This window comes from Cupressus sempervirens, chromosome 1 (assembly GCF_028749045.1).
Source record: "Cupressus sempervirens isolate cs-2001-9-10 chromosome 1, ASM2874904v1, whole genome shotgun sequence".
In the NCBI taxonomy this organism is placed as follows: domain Eukaryota; kingdom Viridiplantae; phylum Streptophyta; class Pinopsida; order Cupressales; family Cupressaceae; genus Cupressus; species Cupressus sempervirens.
In genome coordinates this window covers 37,169,891-37,188,640 of record NC_143118.1, presented here as the reverse complement: position 1 = coordinate 37,188,640, position 18,750 = coordinate 37,169,891, and the positions used below count along the sequence as shown (strand labels likewise).

Here is an 18,750-nt window from a genome sequence, read left to right as displayed (position 1 = left end):
AGAAAGTAAATAATCATGTACTTTATTTAAATTTTAATTAAAATTTTATCTACTACTTTTGATTGTCTCTGGGCTCTCCATGTAGAAGGTCAACAAATGATGAGACATCAATATCAGATCACCACCATCACCATGAGTAGTGTATGCATCATCATCAAAATCAGCACCCTTAGCATAATGGTCATCATGTGCCGCATCATCATCACTCTAGGGGCCTTTGCATATATCTCCACAACTAGTACAAATGTGTCCAAGTGGATGAATATCTCTCACCTGCATCCACTACTCTACTAAATTGCCCGAAAGGGCACTCAATGAAGTAAGAGAAAATGACACTGCTTGATGATGGTGTGGCGCTGGGACAACTAGTGCAGGAAGAGGTACAAGAGGCTAAGGCCATATGCGATTCCTCATATTATCGCTCAACTTTGCCCCAGGCCTATCCTGAGGCATCCCTCCAAAACCCCCTGAAATGATCTAATATCAAAATAATTGGGTTTCAAACCCAACTCAAATTCAACCCATAGTTTCCTAAGGATGGGTACCTCTTGATTTGTGTCTGGTGGATGGTCAAATACCATCCATCACTGCTCCCAAAAGTGTGCTGATATACACGAATGCATGCATCATCTAATAGAAATGCGAGGCTTCCTCTTGCTAATCTCAAGACCCATCTTAGGGTTTATAAAATATCTTGTAAAATGTTATATATTTATTTTGAGCTTATGGACCTCTCTATAGGATAGGCCATCACAATAAAAGGCACACATTTTTTGCCTCCATAATATAAAACTATTGATGTCACAATCCAAATGCTCGATAGAGTGAAGAATGCCTTGCATACTATCTACAAGGAAAAGTAGGTGAGGTGGGGGGGTGGGCCTTGCGCTTAATGGTCTAAATATTGTGCATGATGTTGTGAAAGTTGTGCCTCATGCTCTCCCTCAGATCCTCTGTAGTAGGTGCTAGAGGAGGACTAGGTGGTCATGGAGGTGGGGGTGGAGGTGGAGGTGGAGATGGAGGGGACAAAGGTAGGGGTTAGGGAGGGGGAGGGGGTGTGGGTGGTCCATTAGATATAATTTGCATATATGTTTAAACAACATAAAAAATCACTAAACTATATTTAATAAAATAAATCTAAAATATCAATTATATAAATGCATAGATTTTTAAAACCATATCAATTATATAAATAAAGGTAAGCTCTAATGTTAAGGCTAATTGAACATTATATCAAATTTAAGCCTAATCATAAAATAATACTCCAAAAAACTATATTAATAAATTAACTTAAATGTGAATTCTAAAAATATCTTATATTTATGTTTATGATTATGCCTTAGAAAATTTGTACGATTAAGGTTCAATATTGAAACAATTAGGATTGAACATATAAATATGATTGTGGTTTAGGTTATGATTTAGGGTTATCCATTTACAAGTAGGGTAGAGTAATTAGCATTATGATTGAGGCACAAAATATAAGATTTAAGATTAGCATTATGATTAGGATTAGCTTTAATGATTACAATTTTTAACTATGGTTAAGATTGGGATAATTTAGTGTTTAGTAATTTAGATTTTAGCATTTAGGGCAATAATTGAGCAATTAGGGTCTACCATTTATAATCATGGTTTGGCATTTAGAATTAGGGCAAGGATAAAGATTATGGTACGAGTTTATATTGGGTCAATGCAAGAAGTTGGGTCTCACTTTTGGCCAAAAAGTGGAAGTGTTTTTCTTGTTTTTGTCAATTGATGTCAAAATTTGAGGTATTTAGAGATTGAATATTAAAAAACTCCATAAAGAAAATTTTTAGTGTTCGGAATCTAGTTTTTGAATATGTAATTTATTGGTGCACCCATATGATAGATTATTTTTTTGGTATGGATCTTTAAAAACCACTTTTTCAAAATGCCTGTTTCAGGACCATACCATGCTCGTGTACAGACACCATAATTTGACACAAATAAATGAATTTTTGCAAATCCTTTTAAAGGAAGTTACCTAATACACCTAAGATTTATGAAAATATTTTTTCTTAATTTTTTATTGAATTATTTTTTTATTAATAATTATTAATTGGCTATAAAGGTAAATTTTAAAACCTCTCATGTACGGACCACATAATTTGATCAAAATCTCACTTTTTTCAAATTTTTTTTTTTTTAACATCAAAAGAATTGTATGTAGATTGATGACATATAAATTAATTTAAGAAAAATTATAAAATAAAAAAGTTATTAAAGTTTTAGTGAATGTCACTTTTTAACGTTTAGGAGATAGTTTTGATTAATAAATAATGGAAAAATAGAAAATAAACTAATAACACTATAAAATTTACATTTTTGAAATCAGAACAGCAAGACCTATAATGGGTTTTTGTCTCGTCAAAAAATTCAATAGGAATGACTATAAAAAAATTATGACAATACCAAAAATTGTCGATTAAATGCCTTAGAAAAAAAAAGGAGTACAAAGGCATGGCTTGGTGGGACCAAGCCTATGCCATGCCTTTCCCCAAGGCAAAACCCCATGCAAAATTCAGGAGCCATGCCAAATTCCCGCTCATGTCTCACGAATCGGGCACCCGATTTGTAATTCATAAATCGGGTGCCCAATTTCTTTAAATTGTTATACCGACTTTTTAAAAATCGGGCACCCAATTTTTTAAAAATTGGGTACTCGATTTGTAAAGGGGTACCCGAGTTTTAAAAAATTGAGTGCTCGATTTTTAAGAAATCGGGTACCCATTTCTGATGTACCCGTTGGGTCCCAAAAGCTGCCCCACTAACCCAATTTCAATGATTGAAATGATTGAACAACAGTTTCGACCTGCAACATCGAATTTCGTCACACTTATTCTATTTTCTTGTCCTCTTATACAATTTGCAGGCTACTAATTCAAATTCAAAACTGGTGCAAACATGGGATCAAAACAACGAAGAAAGAAGAAAGCAAGAGTTCTGACAGATGAGGAGATTGCAGCAAATAAAGAGAATGAAGCACAACGTCAACGAGAGAGAAGACAGGAAATTAGAGACTTGAATAATGTTTCAAAGGAGAAAGACATTGAAGATACCACGATGGATGAAGAAGTCAAAGAAGAGAACCCAATACAAGAAAATTCAGGTACACATTCTGATTATGCGTTCAATACAGTTGTGTCTCCAAACCCTCAAATTTTCTCTTGTGATGAAATTGGTGATTTTTTAGAAGCAGGTTACGATTTAAACGATTTATATTTTCTTCATGAGAAGCAATTGTCAAACGATCATGCACAAAACACTCCAATTGAAATGCCTGCCCCAAAAGAAATGCCAAGAAAATTTGAAAATGATATTCAAATCCCAAATAACAGTGAAAATAGTAAAGTGTCTGAAAATAAAAATTGCATGAATGTAGACATAGAAACACCAACTACTGAAAAAACATGTTAGGATGATAGTAAAGTGTCTGAACATAATTTTCATATTCCTAATGATGTGTTAGATAATCTTGAGGGATTGGTTTCATGGAGACAAATTAGGACACATGCTAATAGATTGTATAGGCATTTTTTTTAGAATAAGAAATTTGGGTTTCAATGTCAGCTAATGTTGCAACTAATTAAAATGTCTAAAATGCAAAAAGTAACGAGAAGGTTGAGAATGTATGCAAAACCCAAGAATAAAAATGAGTCTTTAAAACAAGTTGTATCCACTGTTGCTAGTGCCTTTGATGTTATCGGAAAGAGAAGTCGGTCTAAAGATAAGAATGCAGCACGACGAGCAATAACAACAGCTTTAGTTAACAAATCAACATCTGACAAAAGATTGATTAGCAACATAAGTGGATATCATAATGTGAATCGTAAGACTTTAGAAAGAGCTGTAAAGAGAAGGGTTAACTTTGAATGTGATCCAGCAAATATTTTATGGACTTCTAGTGGTAGACTCCCGAGATGTGATATGAAACTTACTAGTGAAATCAAAAGTTTGATTGAAAATTTTTGGCATGATAATACAAGAGTATCACCTAATTCAAGAGATGTTCTTAAATTGAGAATTGGGTCAAAAATACGTGATCCACATCCTAAACACCTTTTGGACATGACTCAAACTGAATTGTTTAAAAAATGTGTAGATGGTAAGGTATTAAATATTACCATTAGTCAAAGATCTTTTGAAAAGTGTAAACCATGGTATGTAAGGATTAACAAGGAAAGAATCACATGTTTTTGTAAAGCTCATATTCAATTTCGTTACCATTATGATGTATTTCAATCTATACGTGGTACCATGCATAGTAAAGAAATGTTGCAAGAATGTGGTATAAAAATACCACCTCAAACTATAAAAGATTTCATATCAGGTTTGTTTTGTAAGCCACCTAATGATCAATACTTTCTTTTCAATGCATGTCTTTCTAGTACATGTGATACGTGCGGCAATCTTTCTTTGTTAGATGAATGTTTGCATGAAAATGCTTTGACTACTTTTGGACAACAATTAGTTGAGGTAAAAAGATTCAAAACTATTGAATATCCATTGAAGGATGGGAAGTTTGGAAGAAGGTGTGATCTAGTTACAGATAAAGTTAGTTGTCATGCATTTATGGATGAGTTTAAGAGTGTGATCATACCAAAATATGTTAAACACTCTCAATATTCTAGATGGCTTGATGGACAATTTCGCATATGTAAGAATACATTTCCAATTGGTACTATACTTTCAGTTGTTGACTTTGCAGAGAACTACACGCTTGCACCACAAGAAGAGGTACAACCACAATATTACAATTTACTGCAAGTAACAATTTATGTTCATATAGTTTATAGGCATGCACCTGATAGTACAGAGGAGGATCAAAAAATATTGAGAGAGTACCATTTTTATTTAAGTGATAATAAACTCCATTCATCTAAGTTTGTCCAATATTGTTTCAAGGTCTTTTATGATAATTTAAAAGAGAGACAAATTCAAATGACACAACATTGGATATGGTCAGATAATTGTACAAGACAATTCAAGAATGCTACAATGTTCTATTGGTTGAGTAGGACACATAAGCAAACTAGCATCCAACATGTGTGGAGTTTTTTTGAGGCTGGACATGGTAAAGGAGAACATGATGGTGCTGGTGCATGTGTGAAGAGAGCCCTTAGTAAAGAGAAATTAAAATTTGAGGAAAGAGCTAAATTCAAAAATGCACATGAGATTGTCGAATGGTGTAACAAATATTTATACATGGGATCAAGTCAAAACTGTACAATCAAACGTTTCTTCTACCTAGTTGAAGAAAATAATATCCCTTCAAGATATGATTGTGATACAATTAGTGGTTCAACTAAATGGCATTCATTTAGGAGTTCAGATTCTAACACTTGGACTATATGGATTAGGGAGCTTGCTTGTTTTTGTCAATTTTGTCTTGTAGGTGAATGGGAAGAATGTGAGAATACAGAATGGGTTGAAGATTGGCAACAAAGATCATTAGCACCTACTAACACGCATTTTGAATATGATATAGTAAATGAAGGCCAGAATGTTACTTTTGCATCAGAAGACTATGATCGTATTTTAGACCTCATAGAATCTGGTATGCACAATTTAATTAGATTTTTTTGCGATCTCATGCTTCAATTTATATAATTTGCATATGTACACGAGTGATTAAAGTGTTTCTATACTTTATCTTATCTTGTAGAACATGTTTATGCTGTTATTGCACCTAGTGATAATGATAAAAAGACTGAGTATTGGCTAGCTAGATGTGTGGAACCTAAGAAAAAAATGACATGTCATCAAGTAGACGATGATGGTTTTGAGTATCCAATCGGGTCTGTTGTTGTAGCTGGCACCTGGCTACATAGATACCTAACAAGAAGAAATGGTTTGCCAACATTTGAAGACTACCAAACTGAAAAGAAGATTTTACACTATTCTCATTTGGTTGTGGCAACAAATATCAAATTAGAAAGGTACAAAGGGAGACCCGCCAATAAGGTATTATGGACAATTTCAATGGACGAGCACGAGAAAATCATAGATGCATTGCAAAAGAGAGAGGATGCAGATGGTACAGTGGGATGACTACATTTAAATCAAACACATGTAAGTTTTTTCATTATTGTATTATTTTTATATATATGTACTTATATAATTTAATTACATGTATGTTTGTGTTGTCAATACCAATTTAGAGAACTTATATACCTCTTATTCAGGTCTCAATTACAATTTATGCAAATTTAAGTGTTAAAGTGGATTGAACATCAACATCTTGTGCAATTTCACATAGTAAGTACATACAAATTACACATATATATTTACATAGTTCAGATACCTTGAATATTAATTTATGTGTTTATTAACATGTGTGTTTTTGTTTTACATTTTTATTTTACAGGACCTCATTTGAAGAGATGCATTCAACCAATTTTATGTTTCAAATGAGTTCAGTGAACTATAAATATATCATTGACATTGTCTTACATATATTGTGAAATATGTTGTACAAACTAATTCAAAAATGAGAGTTTACTTCTATTTGAAAGTTAAAGGTATGTGCACTTGATAAATTATTATAAATTAATTGTCAATTTAAGTAATGACCTCCTATTTTGTTCTATTACTTTTACATTCAAGAATGTTCAAATTAATGTTTGTTTGAAGTTTCAAATTACTATTGATTGTAATATTAAAAACAAGTGACTTGCACATGATAATTTAAAGATCATTACTCATTGTATTCATTGTATTGATTATATCTTTCATTACCAAACAACACATTAAGATCACTTACATGATGTACATTGTTAGGTACGTTATCCATACATGTGTGTCTTAAGGGGACATGGGAGACCTAATAAGTCATTATGTCTGTTATACGTTATGATAGGTATTCATATGTTTACTACCACATAATAGGTCTTATTAGGTGATAATGAGTCTTACATTACCAAACAACACATTAAGATCACTTATGATACATTGTTAGGTATGTTATCAATACATTTTTTAATCAAGTAGGTCAATTTTATTTGTATGAATTATCTCAATGCATAAATTTGATGTGATATTTATCCAATAATGCTCTATAGATAGTTAAAATTATTGTTCATCTTGCATATATACTTACAAAATGTGTCATATGTTCATGAATAAAATATGTTAGAATAAAGAAAATGGTTTGAATATACTTAAAACATGGTGAAACATAGTAATATATGTACTACATACACAAGCATGATAAGAAATTGTAAAAAAATAGTACATGGTCTAACATACATCATAACATGATCTATGAAGTGAAAAAATACATGGTCTAACATACAGTTTTAACTATCCTAACACAAAGTGTACATACATCATAAATAATATATATATACATCATAAAAACACAATCTATAGGTGCCAACAAGACCTAATCTATCTGATCAAATGTCCTCTTTGCTCCACACGAAGAGGACTCAAATGGATCATCATGTGTAATATGAGTTGTCTCGTCATGTTGGACACCTTGTGAGGTAGATGTATCACCTTGTGTAACAGGAGGCACGTCTCATCATGTACTTGCTTAATTGAAATGGGTCTCAAAATCTAGCTTGCAAATAAATTAAATATTCACTACATAATAAAATAAATTATACCACATGAGATGGGTGTCCCTCAATAATGGGAGGAGGCGCACTGTCAAAACTACCAAATGCAGCAGTGGTGAGGTCCTGTAATTTACAATATATACATTTTTTTAATTTGATTTTAGAGCATAATGAACTATACATTATGTACATAAATCACAATACTGACCTCAAATGACGATGTAGGTACCTCCATCTGGCTAAGTCCTGTGCTCTCAGCAACACTCGTGGTGACGTACTCCTAAAATTATGGATACATAAACGTTTAGTTAAAATTAAATATACATGAATATAATTACAAAGTACATAATTTGTACACTACATTTTTTATACACTATAAATTAAACATGTATATATAGTGTATATATCATACTTGAGTGGTAGCCAATGTCACAGATGTGTCTATAGGTATGCTAGCACGATAATCATAAGATGGAGTCGAAAATAAACTATATCGAGGCCTGTATGGATGAGTATGATATCCATGCTCCTGTTCGTAAAATCAAAACACATAAAATATATATACATGTGAGTCAAAATTTTTTAGATTATAAGTTAATAATAATGTACATACATAAAAATAATACAAATAATTTTTCTTCAGTCAAAAGTTCATACCGCATGTATTTGAGGCTGTGCCTCAGTGGTAACTGGAGTAGGACTTGTACTAACATCAGTATGTGTAGATGCAGACAATCCCTACAAAATAAAATAAAAAGAACATATGAGCACATGTTATTAAATCCAAATTTGAATGTACATTTTTACAGTGTAATTCAAAGTGCATACCGTATAAGGGACGCCAACATCTGTAGGTCTCGAAAAAAGACTATACTACCTCCTAGGAGGAACAATGTCATCCATCCTCTGTTATTTGAAAAGTACAAATTAATATAGTTAATACAATTACACATATATGTAGAAAGTAAATAATTATGTGCACTTTATATTTATATTGAAATTAAAATTTTCCCTACTGCTCTTGACTCTCTCCAGGCTCTCCTTACTGCATGAGGTCAAAAAATGATGACACGTCTATCTCGTCACTACCATCAGCACGAGTAGCATATACATCATCATCAAAATCTGCACCCTCAGCATAATGGCCATCGTGTGCTGCACCAGGATCGCTTTGGGGGCTTGTGCATATGCCTCCATAGCTAGTACAAACATGTCCAAGTGGAGGAGCATGTACCGCCTGCGTCCACTATTGTACTAAATTGCCCGAAAGGGCACTCAAATGGGTAAAAGTAGATGAAATCACATGATGATGGTGAGGAGCAGGCACAACAGGCGCAGGAAGAGGTACAAGGGGCTCAGCTCGCCTGTGGTTTCTCGTTCTGTCACTCAGCTTTGCCCCAGGCCTATCCAGAGGCATCCCTCTACCAACCCCCTAAAATGCTTTCATATCAAAATAGTTGGGTTTCAAACCCAACTCAAACTCAGCCCATAAATTCCTAAGGAAGTACATGAGCACTTCATCATTAGCGTGTGGTGGATGGTCAAATACCATCCACCACCGCTCCCAAAAATGTGCTGCTATGCGCGGATGTGTACACCACCTAATGGAAATGCGAGGCTTCTTCTCACTAATTGGTTCACCCGCCTTAGGGTTTACAAAATAATGTCGAAAATTTCCTTTATCTATATGTAGGTTATAAACCTCTCTATATGATAAGCCATTAGAGTAGAAGGCACGCATGCTTTCCCTCCATGATCTAAATGAATCGATGTCTAAATCAAAATGATGAATGGAGTCAACCATGCCTTGCATGCTATTTGCAAGACATAGTAGGTGAGAGGGGGGTGCCTCTCACATCAGATAGCCTCTATATCACTCATTAGGTCATTGAGGTTACGCCTCGTGGTCTTGCGGAGCTCATCCGCAGTGGGTGGTGGAGGTGTGGGTGGGAGTGGAGGTGGAGGTGGAGGTGGAGGTGGAGATGGAGGTGGTGGAGGTGGGGGTATGGGAGGGGGAGGGGGTGGCGGTGGGTCCATCAAATATAATTTGCATATATATTTAAACAACATAAAACATAAAACATATCAAAAATACATCACAACATAATACATGTATGACAAAATTACTATTTAATAAAATTTAAATCTAAAATTTATCAACTAGATCTATATAAATACGCATATCTTTATTAAAATTATATCAATTAAATTATAAATAAAGTTAAACACTTAAGTCAAATTAAACATTAAATACTAAATTTTTAAGTATGAACTCATTATGGATTATACATGTTCGTGTCTCAGGATGAAACAAAGTTAAGATTATGACAAGGTTATGGTTTACAATTTTGTTATGTTAACAGTTTTCATGATGGCTAAGCTTAAGATTATTATAATGATTGCGATCCTTTAATGTTAGGGAACTTACCTAGGATTATGGTTTTAGTTACAATTATATTTACCTATATCAGATATTTATTATGGTCCTAAGACGAGAGTTAAGGTTACAATTATCTAATGAAAGCTTAGAGATAGAATTATGAATTGATTAAAAAATATTTATGATTGTAGTTTGAATCCTAACTATTATCCGCTTTTTAATATAAGTAGTTTTTTCTCAACAATGACACATCCAACATGAAAAAACATTAAATACCAAGGACAAAGGCAAAGACAATTATGCTATATATAGAAAGGATAGAACAAACTTCACAATTATTCAAAGAATCTAAAATCTATCACATGACATTATTTTTGTAAAGTAGGTCATATGAAATTCTACAAAAAGCAGTTGGCTGATCAAAAATTGTTCTTGGAAAGGTGTCAAAAATGCTCTTGTCATAGAGCATTCAAAGGAGTCAACCTTCTATGCAATCATATGACCATATTACAAACATAATAGAATAGGGAGAAGAACAAAGAGAAAAACCTTGTGTGACACAAGTACAAATATCAACACTTAAAATAGGCATCCCCATTAACTAAGTCACCTAGGGATGAGGGGAATTTTGGGGCTTTTGAGAATGAGGGGACAATTCTACTATATAGAAAGGATACGAAAAACTTCATGATTCTTCAAAGAATCAAAATCTAAAACTTAACTCATGCATTATTGTTGTAAACCCGGTCATATGAAGTTCTACAAAAAGTAGTTGGCTAATAAAAAATATTCTCTAGAAAGGTGTCGAAAACACTCATGTCATAGAGCACATGCTAACAATTTCTCCATTGTTGATCAGATGATAGAATTATCAGCAGAAGTTTAGATTACATTGCACACAAACAAGATGTTACAAGAAAACTGGGACAAGACAATGGCACTAATTCTAAAGGTATGTTTTGACTTCTTGTCACATTTTGGAATAACCATGTAAAATTCACCTTTGGCATTTACATTAGAAAGGGGGAAAATATGTAAAGGTGAAAATATAAGAAGTTTCATATAATGTGTAAAGTATATTGAGTATATATGTATGGGGAAGCACCATCATATTATGTACATATACAGGCATTGAGATAAACATCTCTTACAAAAGCAATTTCAGAAGATCTCAAAAATAGAGTATGGCACCAAGTTGAAAACCTTCTTGCAAACTATAAGTGTAGATCATGTCAGGTACTGAACTAATTTACATGTGAACCCTATCCCTAACCATGTATAATAATCCTAATTCTAATCATAATCCATAATTCATTACCTTATGAAGCTTTGGCTATCCATTTTATTGCCAAAGTAATCCCTTGGCTATCCACGAAATGGTCCTAATATATTTATATGGAAGACCAAATTGATTTAAATAAAATGAGTAGGAAGAAGACAAACTTACACCAAATATTCAAGAAGAGAATCTTTTAACATACTTGAATTCTACCAACCAAAGTGAGATAATTAGAGTTCCAGTTGTTGAGTTTTCCAAAGATTTTCTTGTTGATATAAAGACACATTTCATTTATATGTTAGGGTTTACTACAGATGGAATCCCTAGGTACTTGACCACTTAATTATGAAATCTCCATCCAATACCATATTTACTACACAAGGTAGGGGACTCAATATTTAGCCCCAATAAGATAGATGTAGAGACATAAATCTTACTACCCGATACAAAGAAAAGAGGTCCTATTTGATCATTAAATGACTCGTGTTGCACTCTTCTAGCTTAAAAAGAATACAAATATATTATCAACAAACTATGTACATTAGATACTTATTAATTATTTGGAGAGTAGATCCTCTAACTTTTAGAGACAACTGGTTATCTCTAAGGAGATAATGTAATGAGTCAATGTTCAACAATAAAAAATAAAGAGGATGCAAGAGGACACCCTTTCATAATTGATCTAGAGATTCCTAAAAATTATGATCTAACCCCATTAATTTCTTTACTAAAACCTTGACACCAATCATAAGAGAGGACACCATTTGAAATTTAATATTGGATGGAGGGCTTGCAACATCATCATAGTGAAACTCCATTCCACCCTTTTGTAGACATTTTCATAATCAATTACTTGAGCATGCCTACACTCTATCCTAGAAATGTTTCTCAATCCAAAGTCTTCCAATAGGTTATCAAGTTCTCCAATATGCATAAATATCCTTAACAAAACACTTTTGTGTAGGGTTAATGATCTTGGGTAGGATATCTTCTAGTCTAGAGGCTAAGACCTTGACAATAATTATTTTGTATGATACGCATTTAGGAGTGTCCTGTCTCTAATTTTTAATGAGATTCTTATCTCCCCTTGGGGATCAATTGATTACTTGACCTAGGGATTTTATGAGCCCTCTGTTGATCACTTGATCAATTTTATGAGCCCTCCATTGATTACTTGACGTAGGGATTTCTCATTACTAATTTTTTGGATGGAGGAGTTGATTTATGATAGAAATGGGTTTATCACTTGGAATAATGCATCTTCATTCTAGGAATGATGGTTCTCATTTTATCCCTATCTTCTAAATCATTTTGAACTATCATTGTCTTCTAACCAAAAAAATTGATAGTAAAATTAGGAAAAAGTTCTTACTATATATATCACTAGGGGGTGGGTATTTCTTTTTATAGAATAAGGCAATATTTTGTTATGTGGCCTTCCATTCTGCAAAGGTAATAAACATTTAGGCTACCCATCCAAGGGTCTAGTCCGGGCTCGTACTCGCACTAATGTGAACACCTCCACCTCTTGATGGTCAGGGAGGGTTACTTAATTAGATGCCTGATTCGTTCAAGTCTCTTCTAATATTTTTATGATGTATCATTTTGAGACCTTGATATGATCAATGTTTAATTCGTTTTAGGATTAGGGTTCAATTTGGTTTGTACTGTTTGATTAGGTTTACATGCTTAGGTTTCAATTAGGACAAGAGTTAATAAATTGAATTAAGTTTTAAAGTGCTAAATTTGGTTAAATAGATATAGAATTATAGTTAGATCTTTTAGATTAAAAACCAACATTAATTCAAAAAATTTAGGTTTGAATTTTGTTTTAAAGTGTTCAATATATTATTGAGTTCTAGTTTAGGGTGATTTGGTTTAGTGTTAAGGTCAATGTTTAACTTGGTTCAATCTTCTAGGGTAATGGTTCAATTTGGTTAATGGTTGGGGAAAGGATTTTTAAGGTTAAATTCAAGGTTTCTACTCTTAAGTTGGGATATATAATTAGGTTTATGATCATGGTTTAATTCAATTTGGTTTATAAGTATAATATTAATTAGTTAAGGGCCAGGGTTACCTTTCAATCTTAGGGTTTGAAATTTATAAAATTAGTACTCAAGGTAAGATAGGAAAGTTATTTAATTATTTATTTATTACCTGGTGTAGGTTTTAGCAAATTAAGATTACTTAGGTTAAGATGATAGTAAGGGTTATGATTAGAGTTAAATTCAATACAAATTGACATTATAGAACTAATCCTAAATGACACCCAGCCAAGGGATCCAAAGAACTAATCAAAAGTTTTACCAAGCAAGCAATAACATACACACAATAATTTACATTTATAAAAAAATAAGAGATTGCATTCCTTAATGAGCACATTTACATTTCATTTTTAAATAATTATAAACTACTAAAAGTAAAATAAATAATGTGTCCACATGAAAGTTCATATTAACTACTTCAGTTCAATCCATTTAAATAATTTATATACATTTGTTCTGAATGCCACTTGGCAAATTAATTCGGAATGCACAATCATCCACTATACATGTCACATGGTATGAAAGGCTGAAAGAATATACATTTATAAAATAGTTTACATCATCCATTTTCGATCCATGAAACAAAGTACAATACAATTTAAGTAAAATCATTTTAAATACTATAAGTTTTTTGTTTGGATCTCGTGGTTGGCTGTTATGTGATTAAGTATTTTATAATATGTTTAGGGTTTTATTTATATGGTTAGGTTGAGATTATAGTTTAAACAATAAATTTAGGTCGAGGTTATAGTTAAAACAAGGTCGAGGTTATATGGTTTTAGGTCAAGGTTAAATAGTTAAAACAAGGTCGAGGTTATATGGTTTTAGGTCGAGGTTATAGTTAAAACAAGGTCAAGGTTATATGGTTTTAGGTCGAGGTTATATTTATTTGTAAAATTACATGTTTAAACAATAAATTTACATCTAATCTAATCATTCAACATTGTAATAAATACATAAATTAAATACATTTCAAAACATCTAAAATAATAATTTTTTAAATAAACATTTACGAAACTATATTTTAATTAACAAATACAAAAATTTAAACATTTAAGTTCATTAACAATGTAAATTTACAATTTTACGTACATATGAAAAGTGAAAAAACAATAAATTAACATACATATTAAATTGAAAATTGAAAAAAAAAAAAGTAAAATAGTATAAAACATATTAAAATACATGTGTATCAAAAACTAGCAGCAAGGGGGTAGTCGGCAGGGCTGAGAAACGGGCTCTCGTATGCGTCTCTAATCAGGCTCCCATTTTTGAGGTCATGAAAATGACCTCTAAAACGCCAAAAAAGTGCTATATAAAAGTTTTACAAATCGGGTACCCGATTTTTAAGAAATCGGGTACCCGATTCTTAAAAAGGCGAGTGCCCGATAGTTAAGCGGCTCGGGCACCCGATCCATTTTAAATATCGGGTACTCGATTTTTAAAATTCGGCTCGGGTGCCCGAAGCGTAATTTTAGAAATGGGTACCCGATTTTTAAAAAATTGGGTACCCGTTTCTGAGAAGTACAATTCCGCGGATCTCACTTCTGCAGAATTGCAACCCAACTTCTTGCGGTCATCCTATTATTAAATTATAAATATGATTAGGATTATACCATATGCATTGTCTAGGAAATTTAATATGAGTGTTTAACATTTATATTTAAATGTTTAGGATTATGATTTAAAACATTTACAATTAAGGTTTAATATTAAAACAATTAGGATAAATAACATAAATAAGATTGTGGTTTGGGTTAAGATTTAGGGTTATCCATTTAGAATTAGGGTATAGAGTAATTAACATTATGATTGGGGCACAAAATATACCATAAATTAATTTAATTACCATAAAGCTTACGATTAGAATACCATAAATTAATTTATCATAAAGCTTAATATACCATGTAAAGCTTAATTTATGACTAGGATACCATAAATTAATTGTCAAAATATACCATAAAATAATTTAATTACCATAAAGCTTAATATACCACAAGGTTTAATATTAAAACAATTAGGATTATGATTAAGATTGGGATAATTTAGTGTTTAGTAATTTATATTTTAGTATTTAGGGCAATTATTGAGAAATTAGGGTCTACCATTTATAATCATGGTTTGGCATTTAGAATTAGGACATTTTCTAGGAAATTTAGTATGAGTGTTTAACATTTATATTTAAATAAATTTAGGATTATGCTTTAGCATTTATGATTAAGGTTCAATATTAAAACAACTAGGATTTAACATAAATAAGATTGTGGTTTGGGTTAGGATTTAGGGTTATCCATTTAGAATTAGGGTAGAGTAAATTTTAACATTAAATGATTGGGGCATAAAAATAAGATTTAGGATTACAACTACTATTTCAAGACTTATCATGTTTAAGAATAGGCATTAGAATTTAGAATTATGGTTTAAGTTTCGATTTAGGATTGAAATGGATGATAATTTAAGATTATACAGTTTAACACTTATAATTATAGTGTTTAAAAATTAGGATTAGAATTAGGGTTTACATTTTGGGATCACGTGCTAGCTTTAAGAATTACAATTTTTAATCATGGTTAGGATTAAGATTACTTTCCATTATGGGTACTGTTATGGTTACCTAGCTAGGGATCAAGTATTAGGTTTAAGATTTGAAGTTACAATTAGAATTAGGGTTTAACATTTATGATTAAGTTTATTAATGATTAGGGTTAAGTTTCTCAAATTTAATTATATAATGGTTAAAATTTTAATCAGTGTTAGGGTTAGGCTTAGAATTATGGTGAGAATGATATTTTACATCAAGGTTAATACTATGTTTATGGTTAGTGTGTAGTTTTATTAAAAAATATATGGTTATCAAATTATTGAAAATTTTGTTGTAAAATTTATCTAACTAAATAATGAAATGATAAATGGATATGATGGTCTAGATAATTTGGAGTAGGGGATTTAAAATTACATTTAACTTGGAAGGGAAACATTACTTATTGAAAATTACAAATAAAATTTAAGAGCTCGTCTACGTTTCAACATCACAATTAGGGCTAAGGTTGTGTTAACGATAAATGGTTATGTATGACTATTTAGGATTAAAGATTTAGTACATTAGGATTAAAGAGTTGAGCTTACAATTAGAGTTACACGAATTTAGGGTTTAGAGTTAAAATTATGGTTTTAAGGTAAGGGAGCACATTAAATACTTAGTTTTATGTTTAGGGTTCAGATTAAATTATTGTACAATTATGGTTAGGTTGAGGTTAGACTTAAGAATATAGTTAGTTTTACTTTTTTTATTATATGGTTTACAAACTAATTTATAATTAAAATTACTATTTAGTTGAAATAAATCTAAAATATCAATGTAATTACATGTTTAAACAATCTAATTTACATCTATCTAATCATTCAACATTGTAATTTTTATTAAATACATCAAAACATCTAAAATAATAATTTTTAAATGAACATCTACAAAAAAAAGAGAGAATAGATATGAAACTATTTAAACGAACAGATACAATAATCTAAAGATAAAACTATTAACAATGGAAATTTACAATGTTACATATTAAAAGTGAAAAAATAATAATAAATTGATGGAATTATAAAGCGTAAAACTTAAAAAAATGAAATAAAATAGTAGAAAACAAAGTAAAGTGCTTGGTACATCGAAAAAGAGTAATAGGTGGTCAGTAGAAATCTGAAAATAGGCTCCTGTTTCTATGCTAAAATTGGGTCCCGTGTTATACACTAGTAAAAATGACAAAAAAACCCCCAAAAGTGGGTTTTATAGTTTTTTAGAATTGAGTACCCAATTTTTAAAACGCACTTTGGGAACCCGATCCATATTCAAAAATTGAGTACTTGATTTTTGAATATGGATTGGGTGCCCAAACCATAATGGGTACCTGGTTTGTTAAAATTGGGTACCCATTTCTAGAAAGGTCTCATTTCACATAATTGATTTCCGTGGAATTGCTACCCAACTTTGTGCTATTACCCAGAACCAACATTACATAAAGGCCATGTTTAGAAGAGAGAATCTTGGTGAGATAATTATAGTAGGGTGAAACAAACTTTCCATTACAGAGGCTTAGTGCAACTCACAAGTGTGTGAGAGAAAGAGGAAGAGTGAAATGTATATTGATGATCATGACAAGAGTTTATATGTAGGGCCACAATAGCATGGGGGAGCACGCCAAAGTAAATGACATAAAAATGAGAAGAGTGATTCAAGAGGAAGTGAACAAAGAAATTATTGAGATGAAGGAACAACTTAGTTTAATAAAGATGCTAATATAGGAAAGTGAGAGAGGATGGAGGATGAAGAAGCGGCTCACATGGTCTATAAAGAATTATTTGCAAGAAAATTGAGGAAAAAGGCGAGACACATGTTAAGTTCTTGTTAAGAGGAAAAATAACTTAGAGAAATTGACTTTGAGGTAGAATAAGTTCATTATTGTGAACTAGTGCAGGGATCAACCCTTGGGGAAGATGATGATGATGTTGATGATGAGGGACTTCATGAAAGTCTCATGGGTTTGAAAAGTTCATATCGACATAATGATCTAACATTAGGGATATCAAATGAGGCCAGGGATCCTTATGTTTTTAAAACTAATAATTTGTGTATAGATGAAAGTTTTATAGGGATTGAAGATGATGAACAATCATTAAAAAGTGTCATAAGAATCAAAGAACATAATCAAAATTCTATGGCTAGAGAAGTAGAGACAAAATTACCTGATGAAGACAACCAAATGAAGGACTAAGGAGATAACAATCAAAATTCATGCACATATTTGATGAGGAATTCAAATTATTCAGGATGCTTAGAGAACCTAAGAATGAAATTTTATTTCATTCAACAAAAGAGGATGATGATAGAAACAAGAAAGTTTCAACATGCGGAGTGGGGGACAACAACCTTAGAAATGCATAGTCAATGTAGAATTGAGGATATTAAAGGAATGGGTAGTTGATTTCAAGATAAAGGAGAATTGCAAAGGGGTTGTAGAAAGGAAGTGGGAAGAAGAAGAAAGTGAATGCCATCAACAAATTCAAGAGATGAAGAGGAAAAGTTGAATGAAAATTTTCAACATCAAAATGAATGTTGTTGAGCATGTTGGTGATAGTAAGGGCACAAATAGACCATGGCAAATAAAAGTTTGGGTCTAGGAGGGCAATAAGTTTCAATAAATGTGCCTCAAATTGGTAAAGGTTAGAGAAGGTACAACCAACAAAAACAATTGAAATCTCATGGACACGAGTCCATGAACAAGAATTTTTTGCTCGTCCATAGTTAGATGTGGGTGCATTCTAGAGAATACTAGATTATTACAGTTGTTAGCTTGTAACTCCTAATAATCTTGTAGTGATCAGAGCCTAATTATTCAGTAGAAACACACGGAGTTAGAGGAATATTAGGGGTTATTATTTGATCATTCTTGAATTAGTTGATAT

At 31.9% G+C, this 18,750-nt stretch overlaps 1 pseudogene; it reads left to right on the top strand.

Moving 5' to 3' along the window:
* The first annotated feature begins 329 nt into the window (after positions 1 to 329).
* The window catches only part of LOC149576052 (glutamate receptor 3.1-like), an 83,805-nt pseudogene continuing 65,384 nt past the window's right edge, over positions 330 to 18,750 (top strand).